Below are 12317 nucleotides of genomic sequence, written 5' to 3'. Positions count from 1 at the left end.
ATGCTCCAACCATGGTCAAGTGGTGAAGGAATATGATTGGCTGCAGATACCGTTTCCAAACATGCACTTGGTAGTTTACTTGCTCACTATGATATTCTAGACTGTTAGTGGGAGCTTTTCATTTAATGTCTTGTCTCATCTACAGATATTACTGGGTTGTTTGGTACATACATTGAACTAAAAGTCTGTGAGATGTGATCTGGTAATGTTGATAGGCTTTTGTTTTGTTCTGGTGTCTAGATATTATACTACGCCCGTATACTGATGTTGGACTGTTTGTTGATGTGTTTCTGTGTTGGCAGTGTTTAGCAGTGTATGGCAGTGTATGACAGTGCATGGCAAAAGCAAGCACTCCTACACGGCGATTTTCATGGACAAAAACAGTTCTTCTGGAGTTCACAACTTTCAAAAACAAAACAACAAACAAAAATGTACAATTGGACCAGCTGTGCGGATTACGTTTTTTAATGTCATCATTCCCAACATGGAACAGTACCAAATCCTTGAACTAAAATTGTTGCCGTAGAATGTGTGTCTAAATTGACCTTGTTCAAATTTGAGATTTGGACAAGGTCAAAGGTAACTGAAGCCCGACATGTAAAACCAGAGATAAAAAACATTTTTGACAAAACAAATAACACTCTGGAACCGTGTTCCCTCTACGTATGCAACGGTACCTATTCTACTGGAGGGTGTACAGTAGTAGACACGCATAGTACATTGTCACAAAATGTACGAACAGTAAAACATCCACATTCACATCCACATCCTGCTCCAGAAGAATCATTGATCCACTTCTGTCCATGGAATGTCTTCTTGGCAGTCGTCCTACCTCTGGGGGACTTCAGGTCCATTTCCGCCCCTAGGACGATGGTATCCCTGCTCCTAATAGTAAAGTGTATATATTTTACATCATTGGTACTTACTGTGTCTATAAATGAAAGTTATATGTCTACACGACGGGCCTCAGAAGTGTAAGTATTTAAGTGGGGACTCGAACACTAGCACTGAACGTGGCGTGCCAACTCTTGAAAACTAGGCTACACCACCACTCCGTTTACACCAGTATCAACCTTTCCCATTTATACCTAAAAGGCTCTGACTATGCAAGTTGTAAGAGGCGATTAACGGGATCGGGTGGTCAGGCTCGCTGACTTGGTTGACACATGTCGTCGGTTCCGAATTGCAAAGATGCTCATGTTATTGATCTCTGGATTGTCGGGTCCAGACTCGATTATTTACAGACCGTCATCACATAGCTGGAATATTGATGAGTGCGGCATAAAACTAAACTACTCGTGAAAAAATCTCAAACATGAAACTCAAGTTGTAACTTTGCAGTAGACGTCATGGTAAACAAGATTGCACAGCATTTTATGTTTTCTTCAAAAGAGTGTTTGAAAGAAACAGTTGCTTGCGTAAACGACGGTTCTACTAAAATGGGCAAAGAACATTCTACATAATTCGTGCTTTCCACACAGATCATGACTGTTTGAGTGTACCTTTTACACCGCTTTTAGCAGTATACCAGCTATATCACGGTGAGAAACAACAAATATATACTTCACACATTATTCCCATATGGTAAATGGAATTAGGGTTGTTTGGAGCGTCATGAGCGAACGCTTTAACCATTCGGTTATTCGACAATCCCCATAGATTTAATTGCAAAACAAATATGTCGGGGCGTGAGAACAATATTTAATCTAAATATTAAATTGAAATACTTTACCAGCAGGTGGTCGCGCAGTCGGCCAGTACACTGACTCTCAAAGTGACCAGCCGGGACTTGCTTTGTCTCGAACTACCTACTGAAGGATGGTATTGTGGGTTAACACTAAGTTATGCCATCTATAGATAGCATCGAACAGGGCATGCACGAAGGGGGCCCTATCTACACTACCACCTAAATCTACAAGTCAAGGGAAGTCAGCATTGGGCGTACTGGGGATGCTGAAAAGACTGTGGCCACAGAGTGTGCCACCCCTAAACTAGCTGGGTTGCTGTAACAACCATCCTGACTGTACAATCAGGCCCTAACACCGAACCTACTCCATGTACAGTCGGCGAGGGGCTACGTGGAGAGCGGATGTACTGTTGAGCCACCATGAGACAAAAGCTCATCCCATCGGTCCCTCGGAAAGCCAGGGCACTAAAGTCCAGGTGGAAGGGTTTAGAGGGACACAACACCAAATCCAGAATGTGCCAGGGTTCCTGCGGCTGAAAGAAATGAGTTATGAATAAGCATCAGGAATCACATTTCTCGCGTGTGTAGATTGGTTTAACAACAGCGAGTAAGTGTGGTTTTAGACCACTTTGGCAATATTTCAACGACGGGCCTCAGAAGTGTACGTGAGCCATAGTATTTAAGTGGGGACTCGAACACTGGCACTGAATGTGGCTTGCCAATACATGAAAACTAGGCTACACTTCCACTCCGTTTACATGCACACACCAGCATCAACCTTTCCTATCTATACCTAGATGGCTGTATACTATGAGAGAATGAGTGCGCTCTGTATATTAAACAAACATTCATGAAGACGCATATTTTCTTCAAAATATATTTGGAACCACCTGCCTGTCTAGTCCTCTGTCGCCCTTTTGAAGAACACTTGAAGTCGTCCTACCTGTAAGGGATCTCAAAACTGTCTGTCCCCACGACGAATATTTCACATCATTGTGAGTCGGTGCTCAGACTCCAAGCGGGCTTTAGTCGTTCGCTTCGGTCTCTCACTTGAAGTGTGGAGCTGGAAACGACAAAGGGTAAACCAGCCACCTTACGCAACCTAATCCCAGTCGCCGAACCCGAAACAAAGGGTTAAAGCTATTGGAAACACCTCAATCACAAGTGTTTGCACAGAGACATGTTTTCTGTTTTAGCGTGAGCCAAGAAAGACCTGGTGATACTCTTTTTTGAAACAAAACGAAACAAAAACTTCTTTCATTAATTACAGACTTATATATGTAAGACAATATGATTAAAACAGAATCAACGACTAATACAATACAGGTATGACGCAGTGTAAATTTAAAATTAGAAGCTAAACCCAAAGTGACATAGGTGTATGGATCATTCAATACAAATGAATTAAAACAAACTGTCGTCCGTGGGTGGGAATGTTGTAAACTGTTATGTGCTTATCACTGCTCATCGCATTCGTGACTCACTCATGTTACTATGCAGTTACAGTCTGTTTGCCGTGAAAACGTACCGATGAATGTCTCTTTAAGCAAAGAGTAAAGCGAATAAAGTGAAATTGAGATTGCTAATCCTTATAATTTTACCTTGCCAAGTGAACATAAAATTCTCAGAATTTTATTCATCTTAGTATGAAAGTTGTTTAACAAACGATCGTAATTTCAAATCACTCTCTTTGTTTGTATCACAAGGGGGTATGCACATTAAATATAACTCCGAGAAGAAGTTGTGTTGGTCTAAGTTAACGCTCATCACGTACCGCACGTGCACTTGTTTCACTGATCTAACTGTTGCGCTTACCCCCTTGCAATACAAACCAGTAATAGCGATTTGAATCTATGATCGTTTGTTAAATAACTTTTATCCTAACTTGAATAAAATTCTAAGACTTAAAATAAAATTACGTGGATTCGAAATATTAATTTCGTTTACTTTTTGTGTAAAGTGAGAAGTCACCTCTACATGGGACACCACCATACATGTACATGAGACATACATGATTCACCACCATCACATCCACCAATGCATGGCACACCGCCACTGACATACATGAGTACACCACAACATCCACCAATGTATGGGGCACCACCACAGGCATACATAAGCCAGCACCATCCCATTCACCAATACATGGCACACCACCACCGGCATTACATGGTAACACCACAACATCCACCAATGGATGGGCACAACTACATGCACCACTACATATAGACACCACAGCCACCGACACAACATGGGACGCAACACAGCCACCACTAATTACGACACAACTACTTCCACCACTACACCACTGGAACACCCAAACCACATCTATTACTGTATGCATGTCATCATCAAGATATGGTGTTATGGTGGACACTGAATTGATTTAGCCCATCATGTTTCGTGGTGGGTTTATTCATCCTTTCCTTGTGCAAATAGTTCTAAAGATGTGTTGTGAAGCGACATGCACCCCAGAAAGACAAAGTAGGATAATACATTTTGAATGAATTAAATCTCTCGATATGGATGAATTTGACCTTAAAGGAACACGCATTTGAAACAACAATATTGACACCTAGGTGATTTACAAAGTAGATATGATATACTCCCAGGTTTGAGATATTCTAAAAACAACAACAATATAACTTTAAACACACGACACGTTTTATTAATAACAGTATTTCTTTTTTATTCTTCATACTTCGTTTCAGAGCAAATTGTTGCTCTTAGTCAGCTACTTTTTCCAGACGATAAGAATTGTTTAGAATACCTCTTGGCTACATTTTCAGGTACATGTACTTTTGCTGAATCAGCTGTCACGTAGATACAAGTCTTGGTGTGGATGCATCTTCCAGTCATCGTGCACTGTATGTTAAACATTTGTGGATTTAGATCCAGTTTTTCATAATTGTAGATTGTGCGTGTGTTTATTCAGATTTGCATCTAAATGATCGTAGACTGTACATTTATGGATTAAAGCTGGTTTTGAATAATCGTACATTTGGTTATGCGTGTATTAAGATCTGGTTGCAGATCATAGAAGATATAAATTGATAATGTTTTATATAATTGTACCAAATTCCGATATATTCCCTTAAGATTTTCTTAAGATATTCTTGTGAAATTCCGATGTTTTAATGACCTTTCTTGTGTCTTGTTTCGGGGAAGGGCATATTCGGCAGACTGGATCAACTGCACAGAATGAGGACCCGGGTTCGATTCCCCACATGAGTACAATGTGTGAAGCCCATTTTCTGGTGTCCCCCGCCGTGATATTGCTGGAATATTGCTAAAAAGCGGCGTAAAGCTAAACTCACTCTCTCATTCATTAAATAAGATGTCTTTCTTGGTCCACCCTCATGTTTCTGTGAAGGCATGGTGGAGTCGATGTTCCATCTTGAAACTGATAACGGAAATAGAATGGGCTGGTTACTTTCAGAAATCAAACCAGGACATGTTTGCTATTACCACTGCACACACTAGAATCAGAGTGAGAATGTAGTGCGAACGGAAAGAGGTGTCTGAATACGAGCTGGTTGATTTAAGAAAGAGTTAGAGCTGGGTAGTGCATGTTAAGAAAGTGGTAGGTCCAATCCAGAACGGATAGAAACTGACTAAAGACGGATTTGAACTGCTTGAACACGTTGTTCACATGTGGTGAAGGCGCATTTCTTCCCTGTTTATACGTAATACCAGCTGTCTGGGGACTGGGCACAGAAGACGTAGACATACTGATAACTGTTTATGATCAAACGAGCATTTTACTTTATATTATCATTACACGTTCTATCCCGTTCAGTCTCTTTTTACAGTTATTGTTAAGGCAGGTCAGGACGTCCTAAGAACTACAAACGTACCTTGGCGTGCCTCGGGCATAACAACAGGTAGCATGGCCGGACCAACAGGACTGCATCGTTTGTTCGTATGTGCGACAAGACAAGACTTGTTGAGAGGACCGCTGATTTGTCCCAAAGTCTTGATAGTGGTGCGTTTTTACCAACAATCTTGACTTGTTGTGCTGTTGACAATCACCTTTGATTTGCTCCCCTACTTCGACCGACTCTTGCCTGGCATACCTGTCCCAAACAGCATCAGCTAAAATGCAGTCGGTTCTATTCCGAATTGATCTCAATGCATCATCTTAGTCTCCAAATTTTTAAGCAAATCCCTTTCTGCACATTTGCAATTTTGCCATGCCATTGATTATATGAAGAGCCAGCATTCTTTCCTCTGCTAGTAGGCAACGAAGGACCAAATACTCCCGTTTGAAGTTCCTCTTATAAACCGCATTTGATATTTTTTCTTGATGTTCCATCTGAATGAGCCATTGTAAAAGGAACATTAGAAATGTCAATATGCTAATCAGGATTGATGGGAAAATCCATTCAGTCTTCCAAATGAATGGCTTGTCATGTCTGGATCTTTTGAACATTGCAAGTGGAGTTGTTGTCCCAAAGGATATAATTTACAGCTTCGTGCATGTTGAACAGAGCAAAAGGATTAATATCATATGTAGTCAGCTGAACTCTTCCAAGACAAATGTTTGGTCACCTTTACATCGATTGAACCTGAAACTGAAAATCTTCTCTTCTACATTGATTCCCAAAAAGTCTATAAAGCCCAGGGATGAGAAGCTCCACACAACAAATGGGTCACAATGTATATACCAAATACTCTAGTAATGCTTGTAGATGAAGTATTGACAAAAACTCCCACCAACATCCAGCAGTCTAAAACGTCTTATTGAGCGCGTTAACCACAGTGTGCATGTGGGGATACAACCAATCATGAAGATTCCTTCACCAGTTGGCCCTGGTTGGAGCATTTGTGATGGTCAGCTTATCCTTTTTCTGATGTCGAGAGATCCTGCTCCCCGTGAATTGGTTGAACTGACGCCGAGTAGATGCAAAAGGTCAGCATGCCAGCAGAGAGATCTATGTCAATGCAGATGAACTGATTTATTGTGCACAGAGACATGTCCTTTTGTATGGCAGGTGATTGTTGCCCGAACAGCTTTGGCTTGTAGATGACTCCAATTCTGACATGATGTAACATATAATATGAAAGAAAGTGAAGAGAAGAGTTAATTGTAAGCTTCTGAATGTTTCAAAAGTGATTAAGAGTTATCTGACAGACAACTTGGAATAGCTACAAGGCCGAAGATATCATTTCTCAATCAAGGGAGCCCTATCGACATTTAAAGAGTGTTATATCAATACGTTTATGCATAGAAAGTAACCTGTAAAAAAATTATAGGGGAAGCTGTACCCTGCTTCCCCGAACCCTGTACAGCCAGAGCTTAGACGCAGTTATCGGCCTTGAAGCATTGTTTTTTAACACTTTGGATGAGGTTATTTCACCAACTATTTTAGGCAAATGTCCCTTTCATAAACCATACCATTGAAATTTTGTTCTTTTTCGATACAGTATAAAGTATTTGGCATCAAATGACTTGTTTGTTTCACATGTCAGTACAAACTTAGTCAAATGAATTGTTTTTTTTACATATCAGTACAAACCTAGCCCTCTGCTATGCATAAGTAGTAAAACTACAATTTTGAATTCTGGATAATATGAAATAATTCCATATAACGTGTTGTCACTCTAGAAGTAAACAGGAAATAAAAACAACTGATTCTAACTGCAAGAATAATGTAAACTACCACCACACATTTACATGAAAAGTCGGAGAATCGCTAATTATATATATAAACTCCCCTGTCTCAAAGAGTAAGCTGTAAAACATTATATTACCACGACATGACCAACAAAACTACTTGTTTGGTGCCCAAGCCACCACTCTAGAAGAGATAAGAGTGCAAAACGTCAAAAGTATCAACATTGGATGTAAATGGACACATTCGGTGGTAATTTTTATGTAAGTTTAACTGCCGAGAAGGCAACACACGACAATTCGAAATGGCGGGCAAAATGGCGGCCATTTTGATTATTTTTAAAAGCAAAAATATGTAAAACAAATATACATGCTTTACCAATACACAAACGTCAAAATGAAAGTGATCAGATTGATAGTAGTAAAACTATTAATGATTAACTTTGAGATGGTCGGGCAGCAAACCAAATGTCATGAAAATGCTCACAGACCCCCATCACATAAAATTGCCTATGGAAAAAAACTGATACCACAATCTGAGAGTATATTGCAGGCCTTTTCATGAGCCCAAGACATCATACTAACTGAAAATAGTGTCAAACCAAATCAGTACTTGGGAGGCTAGGAAATCCAGGCCCCTTTTGAAATTCTCCTCCTGGACTACAATATGAGTTGTTCACTGGTCACGACACGAGGGGAACATAGGTTGATGTACCCTTGATGTTTATTTATGTTCCTTCAGCCCGCAAAGAGCAGTGAACAACGTATTTATCTTACCGAACACCTCAATGTTAATTTTGGTTTGTTTGAAGCACGGGTACAGAACATTTTGTAGCCATCGCTAGATTTTGCAGACGAAAAGAAAAACAGATTTAGAGGTATTTCCCTTCCATCGATTTGCATTCGCAAACCATCGGTAATTTCCGTGCCCCATACATAATTCAATGCTATTCGTGATAAAGAAGTACCAAATAAATCTTGCAATCCCAGCGTGGAATATAGAAAATGTTTCTTTCATGTAAGCGAGGTACATTGAAAATAGCAGAAGAGCAATCTGAAAACGACATTCATGTGTGAGGAAAGATAATTTGTGCACGTATCATTTATTAGAATTTCCTGACTATGAGTATATGTGTGCATGACAAAATACGTTCGTGGTTTGTGTTGTGTTGCCTGTCTCGGCAATGCTTCAGCTTTAATATTCGAATCTGGACCAGGCAAATCGAAACTGAAACAAAGCCAAGCACCGCGTCACAGAGGCCAACCACGTTCCTTTATAGTTTCTTCTTCTGTCAAATAGTGGCCTCCACTGTTACTTTAAATTCCTACAGGTCTTACAAAATGCTCCAGTATGAGTTTTGAGGCCATAGTGACTCCGACTAAATTTTCACGCTACCCTCTATGACAGTTGTTCAGGAAAAGCTCCGTCCGTGTGTGACTGTGGATATTAGGATGCAGGGTTTTGAATGAGCTACAACCAGGACACACACGGTAGCGTCCAGTACAAGGCAGCCAGTGTGGTCGCTCCTTCGATAGCTGTATTACGTGTCATCCAATAAGAATAGGTTAGGATCAGACTAGAAACTCTGTAGAGGAGACCATGATCACAGACAGTATATATCTCATAGGATATAATAGGCAGCTGTCGCTGCAAGAGAAAACACACAGATAAAGACGCATTCATACAAGTCATCACGGATAAAGTTTAGGTGGGTATCACTGTTATCTTCTTTCAGTGTAAACTTACGTACATGACGTCTCACTAGCCAGTCGAGCAAGTCAGGGCAACTGTATGCATCAGATGAAAGAAGAATGTACCTGGAGAATACAATTGTTACTATAATCTATAATCTCTCTCTCTCTCTTTTTTCTCTCTCTCTCACACACACACATATGTATGTATGTATGTATGTATGTATGTATGTATGTATGTATGTATGTATGTATGTATGTATGTATGTATGTATGTATGTATGTATGTATGTATGTATGTATGTATGTATGTATGTATGTATGTATGTATGTATCGTGTCCGAAAGAAATAGTGTATGCGCTGATTCCGAACTCTTTGAATGATTATGAGAAGATGCTGACCTCATCCGCCACCTTCACTGGCGATCCCGAGGCTTAGAGATGGACAACAACATAGTAGCCTTCTAGCGAGGATGAGTATATGAGACCTGGCTCAGTGTCATTGTAACTCAATAATTTCTTTGCCTGGTCAGTTGCTGTTATCAAAACGGTGGAACATGACTGATGTATCGGCTCCAAATGGACGCAATCGCGTTCTCAATAGTTTTAGAGAGTAATGCTGCTGAAACAATGATGAACGTCCTGGATTTGTTCTTACCATCGATTACAGTAAATCGAAGCGGCTATAAAATGTGACAACTGATTCGCGTAAAATATATCCTTGATGCATGGAATTGCTTCTGTCGTCACGGCCGGATACTGGCATACTGTGTGCTTATGAAGTCATAGTTTCTCACAAAGTAGCTACAAAGAATTAGAACAGCAGTATGGAGACATACAACTGCATTTCTGGCATTTCTAGATAGTAAACGAACTGAGTGTGCAGCTAACAAATAACGTGATACATGCACTGGAATATTTGAAAACGCGGCTGCCTCAAGGCTGAGAAGTCTGCGATATGTATCACTAGCATTCAAGGATATCCTTGAAACAGTTAAGAATCAATATGTCTTGGTGACTTGGCCCATGCCACTATAAACCGGTAGACTGATGCAGGTCAAACGTATTGCCTAAACCAGATTCGGTTATTTAGGGACTGCATTTATGTGGTATATGGCTGATTGAGGCGTTCTGTAAGAAGCCAACAAAGTGAAAGAAATGGTCGCAATGGAATTATGCTTCTGCATATGCACATAGTCTTTATAAACTAGTTTAATGAATGCCTCAGTGGCGTTATTATTAATTTAGATTTTAATGCAGCAAAACTGTGGGGATACTTGACAATCTGGACATGGCTCTTGACGTTTGTTCTGTCCTGTTGGACGATATAGACATTGATGTCAACCAAGCGACGTGCCACATCAAATCGATGTGCACTGAGTTTATATGCCGGGTTACTGACCCATGTAAACAAACTCACAGCATGATGATTACTATGATATAAACATCGAGTCATGCCACTATATCGTTAATGGTACGCTATTCGTGGCAATGAAGGACATCCACTGGTAGGGTATTGGGCAAAGTTTCAGTGGATTCAGTGAATAGTTCACATTTAATGTTAACATTTCCTCTACGACAGCGGAGCACGTACTGAGTGACTTCATATGCATTGTGGTAGCGCCATCGCCATCAACAACATAGAATTCAGTTCATACAATTTGATAGCACGTCCAACAACATTCATCGCGCGTCTTGACATGTATCACAAGAGGATCATCAGATAAATATACATGTGTCATCTTCACGTCAAACAAACCACGGCATTCAGAACTAATTTGTATATAAACGACTGAGGGAGAAAGGAAGGTGGTCAGCTCCGTTATGAGACATGATCCTTGTAGTCACACGGACAAGACTGGATGTCTTGCTTTGTCCAGTAAACTTCGATGGAAGAGGAAAGGACAGAATTTTTAAACCTGTTTACGGCATTCACCTCCCAGCTCCGGATTTAATGTAAGCGAGTTTTATACACGACCTCACGTTCTTGTGTGTGGAAATTCCGGGGTTTGACTCAAACTTGCATTCCAAAATGAATGTAGGCCTGATCTTCCACACTATGATCAATAACTTCATCATGTATTACATTGCTACGATTTGTGTGGAGCTCAAAGGTAATACCTGTGATATATTGCGGCGCTACTAGAAGAATCTGTATTAGTACTCGTAATAGAAGCATGGGTAGTAGTAGTAGTAGTAGTAGTAGTAGTAGTAGCAGTAGTAGTAGTAGTAGTAGTAGTAGTGGTGGTGGTGGTGGATGTAGTAGCATACAAGGATGGTGTTTATGGAACCCCATTTAACCTAAATTGGACGCTGAGTTCACACATAATATTCCTTTCGGCAGAGGAAACCTTAAGCTCTTAAGACCAAATATATAGCCCATCTTGACCTGTTTTCCTGAAACACGGAGTACTTGTCATATCCTGTCAGTTTGATTGTCGTCTACATCTTTACTGGCCACATCCGGAAGGTAATATCACGACATACTTTCCTGCATATGTCAACAGTGTTATGTGTAATGAATAATTGTTTTTGAGATTAACACAACGAAGGGCCGCAAACATAAAAAAACAATGTAAAAAGGTAGGTGTGTTTTGCAACGTTGTAAACGTTATAAATTTGCCGCCAGGTCCCGTAAAGAACAAACGCCGGACAAAGCAAGAGGCAGGATAGTTTGTGCCCTATATGCAAACGATGTTAGAGAAAGCCTAAGGAGATTATAGAAAGCTTGTCACAGTCTGGGCTGATGAGGAATCTGAACAAGTTCAAATTATGCATAAGCCAACACCAGAGTTTAGAAATACAACCACAAACTGAGGAAGTGAAACCAACAGATCACTTACAGAAAATGTCACCTGACAATCCTTCCAAATGATGACATTGTTGAAACAGACGTGGAAGTTTCAAAACGTTTTCAAAAGTGCCAGTAATTGCTTCATTTAACAGGATTCCGTTTATCCAAGAAATATGTCGTGGTTGAGAACATTAACGTTCAAGCAAGTAGCTCCGATAAACAAGAAAACCTAATTATTATACTGATTCGGAGTTTCATAATATAGATAGGATTGTATCTCTACAACATTTCTTTAAGTCCTGTCTTGTTGCCACTATTTTGTTGTTGTTTTTGGATTTTTCATTATTTTCATGAAACCAAAGTCTTACATGATCACGGTCGTTGTGATGACATATAACATATACAAATGCGTGACACAACAGCGATCCAGCATGCCAGGATGTAACATAGTTAGACCCCCGAAATATCAAGGTGTATACAGTGTTGTGTGTAGTGCCTCATCCAACATATCTTGTTTATAGAGCAGAAAC

This window comes from Haliotis asinina, chromosome 11, assembly GCF_037392515.1.
Source record: "Haliotis asinina isolate JCU_RB_2024 chromosome 11, JCU_Hal_asi_v2, whole genome shotgun sequence".
Classification (NCBI taxonomy): domain Eukaryota; kingdom Metazoa; phylum Mollusca; class Gastropoda; order Lepetellida; family Haliotidae; genus Haliotis; species Haliotis asinina.
The sequence above is the reverse complement of the archived record's forward strand: the minus strand, read 5'-3'. Positions refer to the sequence as shown.